Raw genomic sequence first — 14,978 nt, 5'->3', positions numbered from 1 at the left:
GTCCCCGTTTCCAGCGAACAAGCGGCCTACCTCCTTGTGATTTCTTCCAAGTAAATATACACTCTAGCTACACACTGGTCCCTTCCTTGAATAACGTTTTCTTGGCACGGAGTTCGCCGTGTAGCAAACGGCCTCTCCCAAGGAACGCTCTAGGTAAGCTATCGGGGCTTAGCTTCTTCTAAAACCCTGGAGTGTAAGAGAAAGAACTGTGCTTTGGTTACAGCCGGAACACAAGCCGACTTTCTCCAGTAAGTTTGGGGTCTTAAGGTATGACTCTGTAGAAGGAATGCGAAGCAGTTTTGGTTTCTCAGTGCCGCTCAGCCTAGGGCAATGAGGCAGATTTGCATGAAACGTAGGAGAAAGAGAACAGACTTCCTGAAGCTGTTGGAGTGCTGAGGAAACCTAGGTCTCCCAAGGAAGAGTGCAGTGTGTTGCCCTACACTCAGCATACAGAGAGTGACTCGGAAAGGTTTCCGGGCCTGGATGTTTCTTAGGAGCCCAGGGGAGCCTGCCGGTACTCGATGTTCTTGCAGGGAATAGGGTGCCCTCGCGAGGTCCTGGTGACCTGAAAGCTTACTAACGCTAAAAGAAAGCAGACCTAAAGTTAGGCCTCACGGACTCTGCTCCAAGCTTCCTAGTGTAGCCTGCTGGTACTAGGTGTTCTTGCAAGGAATAGGGGGCCCACGCGAGGTCCTCGGTGTCCTGAAAGCTTCCTAACCTTAAAAGAAAACAGACCTAAAGCTAATGCTTCAAGGACTCTGCTCCAAGCTTCCGCTTCGGCAGGCTATTCAAGGCTTTACCTTGAGGAAAGGACTCACGTCAAGTTTCCTTTTAGCTCTAGAGCGTCTCAGGTGGAGCTCCTACCCAGGCTATGAAAGCACCCTGTTGATATAGAGCACACTCGTTCCCTTCCCAGAGCCCTGCCTACAGTGACTAGAGACCAGTCCTAAAACTGTTATTTAGGGAATTTCAAGGCAGCATGAATGGAGCATTCAAAATGGGAAAGAAAGGCCTGTGCCATCAGTCCCCGTTTCCAGCGAACAAGCGGCCTACCTCCTTGTGATTTCTTCCAAGTAAATATACACTCTAGCTACACACTGGTCCCTTCCTTGAATAACGTTTTCTTGGCACGGAGTTCGCCGTGTAGCAAACGGCCTCTCCCAAGGAACGCTCTAGGTAAGCTATCGGGGCTTAGCTTCTTCTAAAACCCTGCAGTGTAAGAGAAAGAACTGTGCTTTGGTTACAGCCGGAACACAAGCCGACTTTCCCCAGTAAGTTTGGGGTCTTAAGGTATGACTCTGTAGAAGGAATGCGAAGCAGTTTTGGTTTCTCAGTGCCTCTCAGCCTAGGGCAATGAGGCAGATTTGCATGAAACGTAGGAGAAAGAGAACAGACTTCCTGGAGCTGTTGGAGTGCTGAGGAAACCTAGGTCTCCCAAGGAAGAGTGCAGTGTGTTGCCCTACACTCAGCATACACAGAGTGACTCGGAACGGTTTCCGGGCCTGGATGTTTCTTAGGAGCCCAGGGGAGCCTGCCGGTACTCGATGTTCTTGCAGGGAATAGGGTGCCCTCGCGAGGTCCTGGTGACCTGAAAGCTTACTAACGCTAAAAGAAAGCAGACCTAAAGTTAGGCCTCACGGACTCTGCTCCAAGCTTCCTAGTGTAGCCTGCTGGTACTAGGTGTTCTTGCAAGGAATAGGGGGCCCACGCGAGGTCCTCGGTGTCCTGAAAGCTTCCTAACCTTAAAAGAAAACAGACCTAAAGCTAATGCTTCAAGGACTCTGCTCCAAGCTTCCGCTTCGGCAGGCTATTCAAGGCTTTACCTTGAGGAAAGGACTCACGTCAAGTTTCCTTTTAGCTCTAGAGCGTCTCAGGTGGAGCTCCTACCCAGGCTATGAAAGCACCCTGTTGATATAGAGCACACTCGTTCCCTTCCCAGAGCCCTGCCTACAGTGACTAGAGACCAGTCCTAAAACTGTTATTTAGGGAATTTCAAGGCAGCATGAATGGAGCATTCAAAATGGGAAAGAAAGGCCTGTGCCATCAGTCCCCGTTTCCAGCGAACAAGCGGCCTACCTCCTTGTGATTTCTTCCAAGTAAATATACACTCTAGCTACACACTGGTCCCTTCCTTGAATAACGTTTTCTTGGCACGGAGTTCGCCGTGTAGCAAACGGCCTCTCCCAAGGAACGCTCTAGGTAAGCTATCGGGGCTTAGCTTCTTCTAAAACCCTGGAGTGTAAGAGAAAGAACTGTGCTTTGGTTACAGCCGGAACACAAGCCGACTTTCTCCAGTAAGTTTGGGGTCTTAAGGTATGACTCTGTAGAAGGAATGCGAAGCAGTTTTGGTTTCTCAGTGCCGCTCAGCCTAGGGCAATGAGGCAGATTTGCATGAAACGTAGGAGAAAGAGAACAGACTTCCTGGAGCTGTTGGAGTGCTGAGGAAACCTAGGTCTCCCAAGGAAGAGTGCAGTGTGTTGCCCTACACTCAGCATACAGAGAGTGACTCGGAAAGGTTTCCGGGCCTGGATGTTTCGTAGGAGCCTAGGGGAGCCTGCCGGTACTCGGTGTTCTTGCAGGGAATAGGGTGCCCTCGCGAGGTCCTGGTGACCTGAAAGCTTACTAACGCTAAAAGAAAGCAGACCTAAAGTTAGGCCTCACGGACTCTGCTCCAAGCTTCCTAGTGGAGCCTGCTGGTACTGGGTGTTCTTGCAAGGAATAGGGGGCCCACGCAAGGTCCTCGGTGTCCTGAAAGCTTCCTAACCTTAAAAGAAAACAGCTCTAAAGCTAATGCTTCAAGGACTCTGCTCCAAGCTTCCGCTTCGGCAGGCTATTCAGGGCTTTACCTTGAGGAAAGGACTCACGTCAAGTTTCCTTTTAGATCTAGAGCGTCTCAGGAGGAGCTCCCACCCAGGCTATGAAAGCACCCTGTTGATATAGAGAACACTCGTTCCCTTCCCAGAGCCCTGCCTACAGTGACTAGAGACCCGTCCTAAAACTGTTATTTAGGGAATTTCAAGGCAGCATGAATGGAGCATTCAAAATGGGAAAGCAAGGCCTGTGCCATCAGTCCCCGTTTCCAGCGAACACGTGGCCTACCTCCTTGTGATTTCTTCCAAGTAAATATACACTCTAGCTACACACTGGTCCCTTCCTTGAATAACGTTTTCGTGGCACGGACTTCGCCGAGTAGCAAACGGCCTCTCCCAAGGAACGGTCTAGGTAAGCTATCGGGGCTTTGCTTCTTGTAAAACCCTGCAGTGTAAGAGGAAGAACTGTGCATTGTTTACAGCAGGAACGCAAGATGACTTTCTCCAGTAAGTATGGGGTCTTAAGGTATGACTCCGTAGAAGGAGTGCGAAGCAGTTTTGGTTTCTCAGTGCCGCTCAGCCTAGGGCAATGAGGCAGATTTGCATGACATGTAGGATGTAAGAGAACAGATTTCCTGGAGCTGTTGGAGTGCTGAGGAAACCTAGGTCTCCCAAGGAAGAGTGCAGTGTGTTGCCCTACACTCAGCATACAGAGAGTGACTGGGAAAGGTTTCCGGGCCTGGATGTTTCTTTGCAGCCTACTGGAGCCTGCTGGAACTCGGTGTTCTTGCAGGGAATAGGGTGCCCACGCCAGGTCCTGGTGACCTGAAAGCTTACTAACGTTAAAAGAAAGCAGACCTAAAGTAGGCCTCAAGAACTCTGCTCCAAGCTTCCGATTCGGCAGGCTATTCAAGGCTTTACCTTAAGGAAAGGACTCACGTCAAGTTTCCTTTTAGCTCTAGAGCGTCTCAGGTGGAGCTCCTACCCAGGCTATGAAAGCACCCTGTTGATATAGACAACACTCGTTCCCTTCCCAGAGCCCTGCCTACAGTGACTAGAGACCCGTCCTAAAACTGTTATTTAGGGAATTTCAAGGCAGCATGAATGGAGCATTTAAATTGGGAAAGCAAGGCCTGTGCCATCAGGCCCCGTTTCCAGCGAACACGCGGCCTACCTCCTTGTGATTTCTTCCAAGTAAATATACACTCTAGCTACACACTGGTCCCTTCCCTGAATAACGTTTTCTTGGCACGGAGTTCGCCGTGTAGCAAACAGCCTCTCCCAAGGAACGCTCTAGGTAAGCTATCGGGGCTTAGCTTCTTCTAAAACCCTGCAGTGTAAGAGGAAGAACTGTGCTTTGGTTACAGCCGGAACGCAAGCTGACTTTCTCCTGTAAGTATGGGGTCTTAAGGTAAGACTCTGTAGAAGGAGTGCGAAGCAGTTTTGGTTTCTCAGTACCGCTCAGCCTAGGACAATGAGGCAGATTTGAATGACATGTAGGATGTAAGAGAACAGATTTCCTGGAGCTGTTGGAGTGCTGAGGAAACCTAGGTCTCCCAAGGAAGAGAGCAGTGTGTTGCCCTACACTCAGCATACACAGAGTGACTCGGAAAGGTTTCCGGGCCTGGATGTTTCTTAGGAGCCCAGGGGAGCCTGCCGGTACTCGATGTTCTTGCAGGGAATAGGGTGCCCTCGCGAGGTCCTGGTGACCTGAAAGCTTACTAACGCTAAAAGAAAGCAGACCTAAAGTTAGGCCTCACGGACTCTGCTCCAAGCTTCCTAGTGGAGCCTGCTGGTACTAGGTGTTCTTGCAAGGAATAGGGGGCCCACGCGAGGTCCTCGGTGTCCTGAAAGCCTCCTAACCTTAAAAGAAAACAGACCTAAAGCTAATGCTTCAAGGACTCTGCTCCAAGCTTCCGCTTCGGCAGGCTATTCAAGGCTTTACCTTGAGGAAAGGACTCACGTCAAGTTTCCTTTTAGCTCTAGAGCGTCTCAGGTGGAGCTCCTACCCAGGCTATGAAAGCACCCTGTTGATATAGAGCACACTCGTTCCCTTCCCAGAGCCCTGCCTACAGTGACTAGAGACCAGTCCTAAAACTGTTATTTAGGGAATTTCAAGGCAGCATGAATGGAGCATTCAAAATGGGAAAGAAAGGCCTGTGCCATCAGTCCCCGTTTCCAGCGAACAAGCGGCCTACCTCCTTGTGATTTCTTCCAAGTAAATATACACTCTAGCTACACACTGGTCCCTTCCTTGAATAACGTTTTCTTGGCACGGAGTTCGCCGTGTAGCAAACGGCCTCTCCCAAGGAACGCTCTAGGTAAGCTATCGGGGCTTAGCTTCTTCTAAAACCCTGGAGTGTAAGAGAAAGAACTGTGCTTTGGTTACAGCCGGAACACAAGCCGACTTTCTCCAGTAAGTTTGGGGTCTTAAGGTATGACTCTGTAGAAGGAATGCGAAGCAGTTTTGGTTTCTCAGTGCCGCTCAGCCTAGGGCAATGAGGCAGATTTGCATGAAACGTAGGAGAAAGAGAACAGACTTCCTGAAGCTGTTGGAGTGCTGAGGAAACCTAGGTCTCCCAAGGAAGAGTGCAGTGTGTTGCCCTACACTCAGCATACAGAGAGTGACTCGGAAAGGTTTCCGGGCCTGGATGTTTCTTAGGAGCCCAGGGGAGCCTGCCGGTACTCGATGTTCTTGCAGGGAATAGGGTGCCCTCGCGAGGTCCTGGTGACCTGAAAGCTTACTAACGCTAAAAGAAAGCAGACCTAAAGTTAGGCCTCACGGACTCTGCTCCAAGCTTCCTAGTGTAGCCTGCTGGTACTAGGTGTTCTTGCAAGGAATAGGGGGCCCACGCGAGGTCCTCGGTGTCCTGAAAGCTTCCTAACCTTAAAAGAAAACAGACCTAAAGCTAATGCTTCAAGGACTCTGCTCCAAGCTTCCGCTTCGGCAGGCTATTCAAGGCTTTACCTTGAGGAAAGGACTCACGTCAAGTTTCCTTTTAGCTCTAGAGCGTCTCAGGTGGAGCTCCTACCCAGGCTATGAAAGCACCCTGTTGATATAGAGCACACTCGTTCCCTTCCCAGAGCCCTGCCTACAGTGACTAGAGACCAGTCCTAAAACTGTTATTTAGGGAATTTCAAGGCAGCATGAATGGAGCATTCAAAATGGGAAAGAAAGGCCTGTGCCATCAGTCCCCGTTTCCAGCGAACAAGCGGCCTACCTCCTTGTGATTTCTTCCAAGTAAATATACACTCTAGCTACACACTGGTCCCTTCCTTGAATAACGTTTTCTTGGCACGGAGTTCGCCGTGTAGCAAACGGCCTCTCCCAAGGAACGCTCTAGGTAAGCTATCGGGGCTTAGCTTCTTCTAAAACCCTGGAGTGTAAGAGAAAGAACTGTGCTTTGGTTACAGCCGGAACACAAGCCGACTTTCTCCAGTAAGTTTGGGGTCTTAAGGTATGACTCTGTAGAAGGAATGCGAAGCAGTTTTGGTTTCTCAGTGCCGCTCAGCCTAGGGCAATGAGGCAGATTTGCATGAAACGTAGGAGAAAGAGAACAGACTTCCTGAAGCTGTTGGAGTGCTGAGGAAACCTAGGTCTCCCAAGGAAGAGTGCAGTGTGTTGCCCTACACTCAGCATACAGAGAGTGACTCGGAAAGGTTTCCGGGCCTGGATGTTTCTTAGGAGCCCAGGGGAGCCTGCCGGTACTCGATGTTCTTGCAGGGAATAGGGTGCCCTCGCGAGGTCCTGGTGACCTGAAAGCTTACTAACGCTAAAAGAAAGCAGACCTAAAGTTAGGCCTCACGGACTCTGCTCCAAGCTTCCTAGTGTAGCCTGCTGGTACTAGGTGTTCTTGCAAGGAATAGGGGGCCCACGCGAGGTCCTCGGTGTCCTGAAAGCTTCCTAACCTTAAAAGAAAACAGACCTAAAGCTAATGCTTCAAGGACTCTGCTCCAAGCTTCCGCTTCGGCAGGCTATTCAAGGCTTTACCTTGAGGAAAGGACTCACGTCAAGTTTCCTTTTAGCTCTAGAGCGTCTCAGGTGGAGCTCCTACCCAGGCTATGAAAGCACCCTGTTGATATAGAGCACACTCGTTCCCTTCCCAGAGCCCTGCCTACAGTGACTAGAGACCAGTCCTAAAACTGTTATTTAGGGAATTTCAAGGCAGCATGAATGGAGCATTCAAAATGGGAAAGAAAGGCCTGTGCCATCAGTCCCCGTTTCCAGCGAACAAGCGGCCTACCTCCTTGTGATTTCTTCCAAGTAAATATACACTCTAGCTACACACTGGTCCCTTCCTTGAATAACGTTTTCTTGGCACGGAGTTCGCCGTGTAGCAAACGGCCTCTCCCAAGGAACGCTCTAGGTAAGCTATCGGGGCTTAGCTTCTTCTAAAACCCTGGAGTGTAAGAGAAAGAACTGTGCTTTGGTTACAGCCGGAACACAAGCCGACTTTCTCCAGTAAGTTTGGGGTCTTAAGGTATGACTCTGTAGAAGGAATGCGAAGCAGTTTTGGTTTCTCAGTGCCGCTCAGCCTAGGGCAATGAGGCAGATTTGCATGAAACGTAGGAGAAAGAGAACAGACTTCCTGGAGCTGTTGGAGTGCTGAGGAAACCTAGGTCTCCCAAGGAAGAGTGCAGTGTGTTGCCCTACACTCAGCATACAGAGAGTGACTCGGAAAGGTTTCCGGGCCTGGATGTTTCTTAGGAGCCCAGGGGAGCCTGCCGGTACTCGATGTTCTTGCAGGGAATAGGGTGCCCTCGCGAGGTCCTGGTGACCTGAAAGCTTACTAACGCTAAAAGAAAGCAGACCTAAAGTTAGGCCTCACGGACTCTGCTCCAAGCTTCCTAGTGTAGCCTGCTGGTACTAGGTGTTCTTGCAAGGAATAGGGGGCCCACGCGAGGTCCTCGGTGTCCTGAAAGCTTCCTAACCTTAAAAGAAAACAGACCTAAAGCTAATGCTTCAAGGACTCTGCTCCAAGCTTCCGCTTCGGCAGGCTATTCAAGGCTTTACCTTGAGGAAAGGACTCACGTCAAGTTTCCTTTTAGCTCTAGAGCGTCTCAGGTGGAGCTCCTACCCAGGCTATGAAAGCACCCTGTTGATATAGAGCACACTCGTTCCCTTCCCAGAGCCCTGCCTACAGTGACTAGAGACCAGTCCTAAAACTGTTATTTAGGGAATTTCAAGGCAGCATGAATGGAGCATTCAAAATGGGAAAGAAAGGCCTGTGCCATCAGTCCCCGTTTCCAGCGAACAAGCGGCCTACCTCCTTGTGATTTCTTCCAAGTAAATATACACTCTAGCTACACACTGGTCCCTTCCTTGAATAACGTTTTCTTGGCACGGAGTTCGCCGTGTAGCAAACGGCCTCTCCCAAGGAACGCTCTAGGTAAGCTATCGGGGCTTAGCTTCTTCTAAAACCCTGGAGTGTAAGAGAAAGAACTGTGCTTTGGTTACAGCCGGAACACAAGCCGACTTTCTCCAGTAAGTTTGGGGTCTTAAGGTATGACTCTGTAGAAGGAATGCGAAGCAGTTTTGGTTTCTCAGTGCCGCTCAGCCTAGGGCAATGAGGCAGATTTGCATGAAACGTAGGAGAAAGAGAACAGACTTCCTGGAGCTGTTGGAGTGCTGAGGAAACCTAGGTCTCCCAAGGAAGAGTGCAGTGTGTTGCCCTACACTCAGTATACAGAGAGTGACTCGGAAAGGTTTCCGGGCCTGGATGTTTCGTAGGAGCCTAGGGGAGCCTGCCGGTACTCGGTGTTCTTGCAGGGAATAGGGTGCCCTCGCGAGGTCCTGGTGACCTGAAAGCTTACTAACGCTAAAAGAAAGCAGACCTAAAGTTAGGCCTCACGGACTCTGCTCCAAGCTTCCTAGTGGAGCCTGCTGGTACTAGGTGTTCTTGCAAGGAATAGGGGGCCCACGCGAGGTCCTCGGTGTCCTGAAAGCTTCCTAACCTTAAAAGAAAACAGCTCTAAAGCTAATGCTTCAAGGACTCTGCTCCAAGCTTCCGCTTCGGCAGGCTATTCAGGGCTTTACCTTGAGGAAAGGACTCACGTCAAGTTTCCTTTTAGATCTAGAGCGTCTCAGGAGGAGCTCCCACCCAGGCTATGAAAGCACCCTGTTGATATAGAGAACACTCGTTCCCTTCCCAGAGCCCTGCCTACAGTGACTAGAGACCAGTCCTAAAACTGTTATTTAGGGAATTTCAAGGCAGCATGAATGGAGCATTCAAAATGGGAAAGCAAGGCCTGTGCCATCAGTCCCCGTTTCCAGCGAACACGTGGCCTACCTCCTTGTGATTTCTTCCAAGTAAATATACACTCTAGCTACACACTGGTCCCTTCCTTGAATAACGTTTTCGTGGCACGGACTTCGCCGAGTAGCAAACGGCCTCTCCCAAGGAACGGTCTAGGTAAGCTATCGGGGCTTTGCTTCTTGTAAAACCCTGCAGTGTAAGAGGAAGAACTGTGCATTGTTTACAGCAGGAAAGCAAGATGACTTTCTCCAGTAAGTATGGGGTCTTAAGGTATGACTCCGTAGAAGGAGTGCGAAGCAGTTTTGGTTTCTCAGTGCCGCTCAGCCTAGGGCAATGAGGCAGATTTGCATGACATGTAGGATGTAAGAGAACAGATTTCCTGGAGCTGTTGGAGTGCTGAGGAAACCTAGGTCTCCCAAGGAAGAGTGCAGTGTGTTGCCCTACACTCAGCATACAGAGAGTGACTGGGAAAGGTTTCCGGGCCTGGATGTTTCTTTGCAGCCTACTGGAGCCTGCTGGAACTCGGTGTTCTTGCAGGGAATAGGGTGCCCACGCCAGGTCCTGGTGACCTGAAAGCTTACTAACGTTAAAAGAAAGCAGACCTAAAGTAGGCCTCAAGAACTCTGCTCCAAGCTTCCGATTCGGCAGGCTATTCAAGGCTTTACCTTAAGGAAAGGACTCACGTCAAGTTTCCTTTTAGCTCTAGAGCGTCTCAGGTGGAGCTCCTACCCAGGCTATGAAAGCACCCTGTTGATATAGACAACACTCGTTCCCTTCCCAGAGCCCTGCCTACAGTGACTAGAGACCCGTCCTAAAACTGTTATTTAGGGAATTTCAAGGCAGCATGAATGGAGCATTTAAATTGGGAAAGCAAGGCCTGTGCCATCAGGCCCCGTTTCCAGCGAACACGCGGCCTACCTCCTTGTGATTTCTTCCAAGTAAATATACACTCTAGCTACACACTGGTCCCTTCCCTGAATAACGTTTTCTTGGCACGGAGTTCGCCGTGTAGCAAACAGCCTCTCCCAAGGAACGCTCTAGGTAAGCTATCGGGGCTTAGCTTCTTCTAAAACCCTGCAGTGTAAGAGGAAGAACTGTGCTTTGGTTACAGCCGGAACGCAAGCTGACTTTCTCCTGTAAGTATGGGGTCTTAAGGTAAGACTCTGTAGAAGGAGTGCGAAGCAGTTTTGGTTTCTCAGTACCGCTCAGCCTAGGCCAATGAGGCAGATTTGAATGACATGTAGGATGTAAGAGAACAGATTTCCTGGAGCTGTTGGAGTGCTGAGGAAACCTAGGTCTCCCAAGGAAGAGAGCAGTGTGTTGCCCTACACTCAGCATACACAGAGTGACTCGGAAAGGTTTCCGGGCCTGGATGTTTCTTAGGAGCCCAGGGGAGCCTGCCGGTACTCGATGTTCTTGCAGGGAATAGGGTGCCCTCGCGAGGTCCTGGTGACCTGAAAGCTTACTAACGCTAAAAGAAAGCAGACCTAAAGTTAGGCCTCACGGACTCTGCTCCAAGCTTCCTAGTGGAGCCTGCTGGTACTAGGTGTTCTTGCAAGGAATAGGGGGCCCACGCGAGGTCCTCGGTGTCCTGAAAGCCTCCTAACCTTAAAAGAAAACAGACCTAAAGCTAATGCTTCAAGGACTCTGCTCCAAGCTTCCGCTTCGGCAGGCTATTCAAGGCTTTACCTTGAGGAAAGGACTCACGTCAAGTTTCCTTTTAGCTCTAGAGCGTCTCAGGTGGAGCTCCTACCCAGGCTATGAAAGCACCCTGTTGATATAGAGCACACTCGTTCCCTTCCCAGAGCCCTGCCTACAGTGACTAGAGACCAGTCCTAAAACTGTTATTTAGGGAATTTCAAGGCAGCATGAATGGAGCATTCAAAATGGGAAAGAAAGGCCTGTGCCATCAGTCCCCGTTTCCAGCGAACAAGCGGCCTACCTCCTTGTGATTTCTTCCAAGTAAATATACACTCTAGCTACACACTGGTCCCTTCCTTGAATAACGTTTTCTTGGCACGGAGTTCGCCGTGTAGCAAACGGCCTCTCCCAAGGAACGCTCTAGGTAAGCTATCGGGGCTTAGCTTCTTCTAAAACCCTGCAGTGTAAGAGAAAGAACTGTGCTTTGGTTACAGCCGGAACACAAGCCGACTTTCCCCAGTAAGTTTGGGGTCTTAAGGTATGACTCTGTAGAAGGAATGCGAAGCAGTTTTGGTTTCTCAGTGCCTCTCAGCCTAGGGCAATGAGGCAGATTTGCATGAAACGTAGGAGAAAGAGAACAGACTTCCTGGAGCTGTTGGAGTGCTGAGGAAACCTAGGTCTCCCAAGGAAGAGTGCAGTGTGTTGCCCTACACTCAGCATACACAGAGTGACTCGGAACGGTTTCCGGGCCTGGATGTTTCTTAGGAGCCCAGGGGAGCCTGCCGGTACTCGATGTTCTTGCAGGGAATAGGGTGCCCTCGCGAGGTCCTGGTGACCTGAAAGCTTACTAACGCTAAAAGAAAGCAGACCTAAAGTTAGGCCTCACGGACTCTGCTCCAAGCTTCCTAGTGTAGCCTGCTGGTACTAGGTGTTCTTGCAAGGAATAGGGGGCCCACGCGAGGTCCTCGGTGTCCTGAAAGCTTCCTAACCTTAAAAGAAAACAGACCTAAAGCTAATGCTTCAAGGACTCTGCTCCAAGCTTCCGCTTCGGCAGGCTATTCAAGGCTTTACCTTGAGGAAAGGACTCACGTCAAGTTTCCTTTTAGCTCTAGAGCGTCTCAGGTGGAGCTCCTACCCAGGCTATGAAAGCACCCTGTTGATATAGAGCACACTCGTTCCCTTCCCAGAGCCCTGCCTACAGTGACTAGAGACCAGTCCTAAAACTGTTATTTAGGGAATTTCAAGGCAGCATGAATGGAGCATTCAAAATGGGAAAGAAAGGCCTGTGCCATCAGTCCCCGTTTCCAGCGAACAAGCGGCCTACCTCCTTGTGATTTCTTCCAAGTAAATATACACTCTAGCTACACACTGGTCCCTTCCTTGAATAACGTTTTCTTGGCACGGAGTTCGCCGTGTAGCAAACGGCCTCTCCCAAGGAACGCTCTAGGTAAGCTATCGGGGCTTAGCTTCTTCTAAAACCCTGGAGTGTAAGAGAAAGAACTGTGCTTTGGTTACAGCCGGAACACAAGCCGACTTTCTCCAGTAAGTTTGGGGTCTTAAGGTATGACTCTGTAGAAGGAATGCGAAGCAGTTTTGGTTTCTCAGTGCCGCTCAGCCTAGGGCAATGAGGCAGATTTGCATGAAACGTAGGAGAAAGAGAACAGACTTCCTGGAGCTGTTGGAGTGCTGAGGAAACCTAGGTCTCCCAAGGAAGAGTGCAGTGTGTTGCCCTACACTCAGCATACAGAGAGTGACTCGGAAAGGTTTCCGGGCCTGGATGTTTCGTAGGAGCCTAGGGGAGCCTGCCGGTACTCGGTGTTCTTGCAGGGAATAGGGTGCCCTCGCGAGGTCCTGGTGACCTGAAAGCTTACTAACGCTAAAAGAAAGCAGACCTAAAGTTAGGCCTCACGGACTCTGCTCCAAGCTTCCTAGTGGAGCCTGCTGGTACTAGGTGTTCTTGCAAGGAATAGGGGGCCCACGCGAGGTCCTCGGTGTCCTGAAAGCTTCCTAACCTTAAAAGAAAACAGCTCTAAAGCTAATGCTTCAAGGACTCTGCTCCAAGCTTCCGCTTCGGCAGGCTATTCAGGGCTTTACCTTGAGGAAAGGACTCACGTCAAGTTTCCTTTTAGATCTAGAGCGTCTCAGGAGGAGCTCCCACCCAGGCTATGAAAGCACCCTGTTGATATAGAGAACACTCGTTCCCTTCCCAGAGCCCTGCCTACAGTGACTAGAGACCCGTCCTAAAACTGTTATTTAGGGAATTTCAAGGCAGCATGAATGGAGCATTCAAAATGGGAAAGCAAGGCCTGTGCCATCAGTCCCCGTTTCCAGCGAACACGTGGCCTACCTCCTTGTGATTTCTTCCAAGTAAATATACACTCTAGCTACACACTGGTCCCTTCCTTGAATAACGTTTTCGTGGCACGGACTTCGCCGAGTAGCAAACGGCCTCTCCCAAGGAACGGTCTAGGTAAGCTATCGGGGCTTTGCTTCTTGTAAAACCCTGCAGTGTAAGAGGAAGAACTGTGCATTGTTTACAGCAGGAACGCAAGATGACTTTCTCCAGTAAGTATGGGGTCTTAAGGTATGACTCCGTAGAAGGAGTGCGAAGCAGTTTTGGTTTCTCAGTGCCGCTCAGCCTAGGGCAATGAGGCAGATTTGCATGACATGTAGGATGTAAGAGAACAGATTTCCTGGAGCTGTTGGAGTGCTGAGGAAACCTAGGTCTCCCAAGGAAGAGTGCAGTGTGTTGCCCTACACTCAGCATACAGAGAGTGACTGGGAAAGGTTTCCGGGCCTGGATGTTTCTTTGCAGCCTACTGGAGCCTGCTGGAACTCGGTGTTCTTGCAGGGAATAGGGTGCCCACGCCAGGTCCTGGTGACCTGAAAGCTTACTAACGTTAAAAGAAAGCAGACCTAAAGTAGGCCTCAAGAACTCTGCTCCAAGCTTCCGATTCGGCAGGCTATTCAAGGCTTTACCTTAAGGAAAGGACTCACGTCAAGTTTCCTTTTAGCTCTAGAGCGTCTCAGGTGGAGCTCCTACCCAGGCTATGAAAGCACCCTGTTGATATAGAGCACACTCGTTCCCTTCCCAGAGCCCTGCCTACAGTGACTAGAGACCAGTCCTAAAACTGTTATTTAGGGAATTTCAAGGCAGCATGAATGGAGCATTCAAAATGGGAAAGAAAGGCCTGTGCCATCAGTCCCCGTTTCCAGCGAACAAGCGGCCTACCTCCTTGTGATTTCTTCCAAGTAAATATACACTCTAGCTACACACTGGTCCCTTCCTTGAATAACGTTTTCTTGGCACGGAGTTCGCCGTGTAGCAAACGGCCTCTCCCAAGGAACGCTCTAGGTAAGCTATCGGGGCTTAGCTTCTTCTAAAACCCTGCAGTGTAAGAGAAAGAACTGTGCTTTGGTTACAGCCGGAACACAAGCCGACTTTCTCCAGTAAGTTTGGGGTCTTAAGGTATGACTCTGTAGAAGGAATGCGAAGCAGTTTTGGTTTCTCAGTGCCGCTCAGCCTAGGGCAATGAGGCAGATTTGCATGAAACGTAGGAGAAAGAGAACAGACTTCCTGAAGCTGTTGGAGTGCTGAGGAAACCTAGGTCTCCCAAGGAAGAGTGCAGTGTGTTGCCCTACACTCAGCATACAGAGAGTGACTCGGAAAGGTTTCCGGGCCTGGATGTTTCTTAGGAGCCCAGGGGAGCCTGCCGGTACTCGATGTTCTTGCAGGGAATAGGGTGCCCTCGCGAGGTCCTGGTGACCTGAAAGCTTACTAACGCTAAAAGAAAGCAGACCTAAAGTTAGGCCTCACGGACTCTGCTCCAAGCTTCCTAGTGGAGCCTGCTGGTACTAGGTGTTCTTGCAAGGAATAGGGGGCCCACGCGAGGTCCTCGGTGTCCTGAAAGCCTCCTAACCTTAAAAGAAAACAGACCTAAAGCTAATGCTTCAAGGACTCTGCTCCAAGCTTCCGCTTCGGCAGGCTATTCAAGGCTTTACCTTGAGGAAAGGACTCACGTCAAGTTTCCTTTTAGCTCTAGAGCGTCTCAGGTGGAGCTCCTACCCAGGCTATGAAAGCACCCTGTTGATATAGAGCACACTCGTTCCCTTCCCAGAGCCCTGCCTACAGTGACTAGAGACCAGTCCTAAAACTGTTATTTAGGGAATTTCAAGGCAGCATGAATGGAGCATTCAAAATGGGAAAGAAAGGCCTGTGCCATCAGTCCCCGTTTCCAGCGAACAAGCGGCCTACCTCCTTGTGATTTCT

The sequence above is a fragment of the Balaenoptera acutorostrata genome, chromosome 10, assembly GCF_949987535.1.
Source record: "Balaenoptera acutorostrata chromosome 10, mBalAcu1.1, whole genome shotgun sequence".
NCBI lineage: Eukaryota > Metazoa > Chordata > Mammalia > Artiodactyla > Balaenopteridae > Balaenoptera > Balaenoptera acutorostrata.
Note: the sequence above shows the minus strand (reverse complement) of the source record.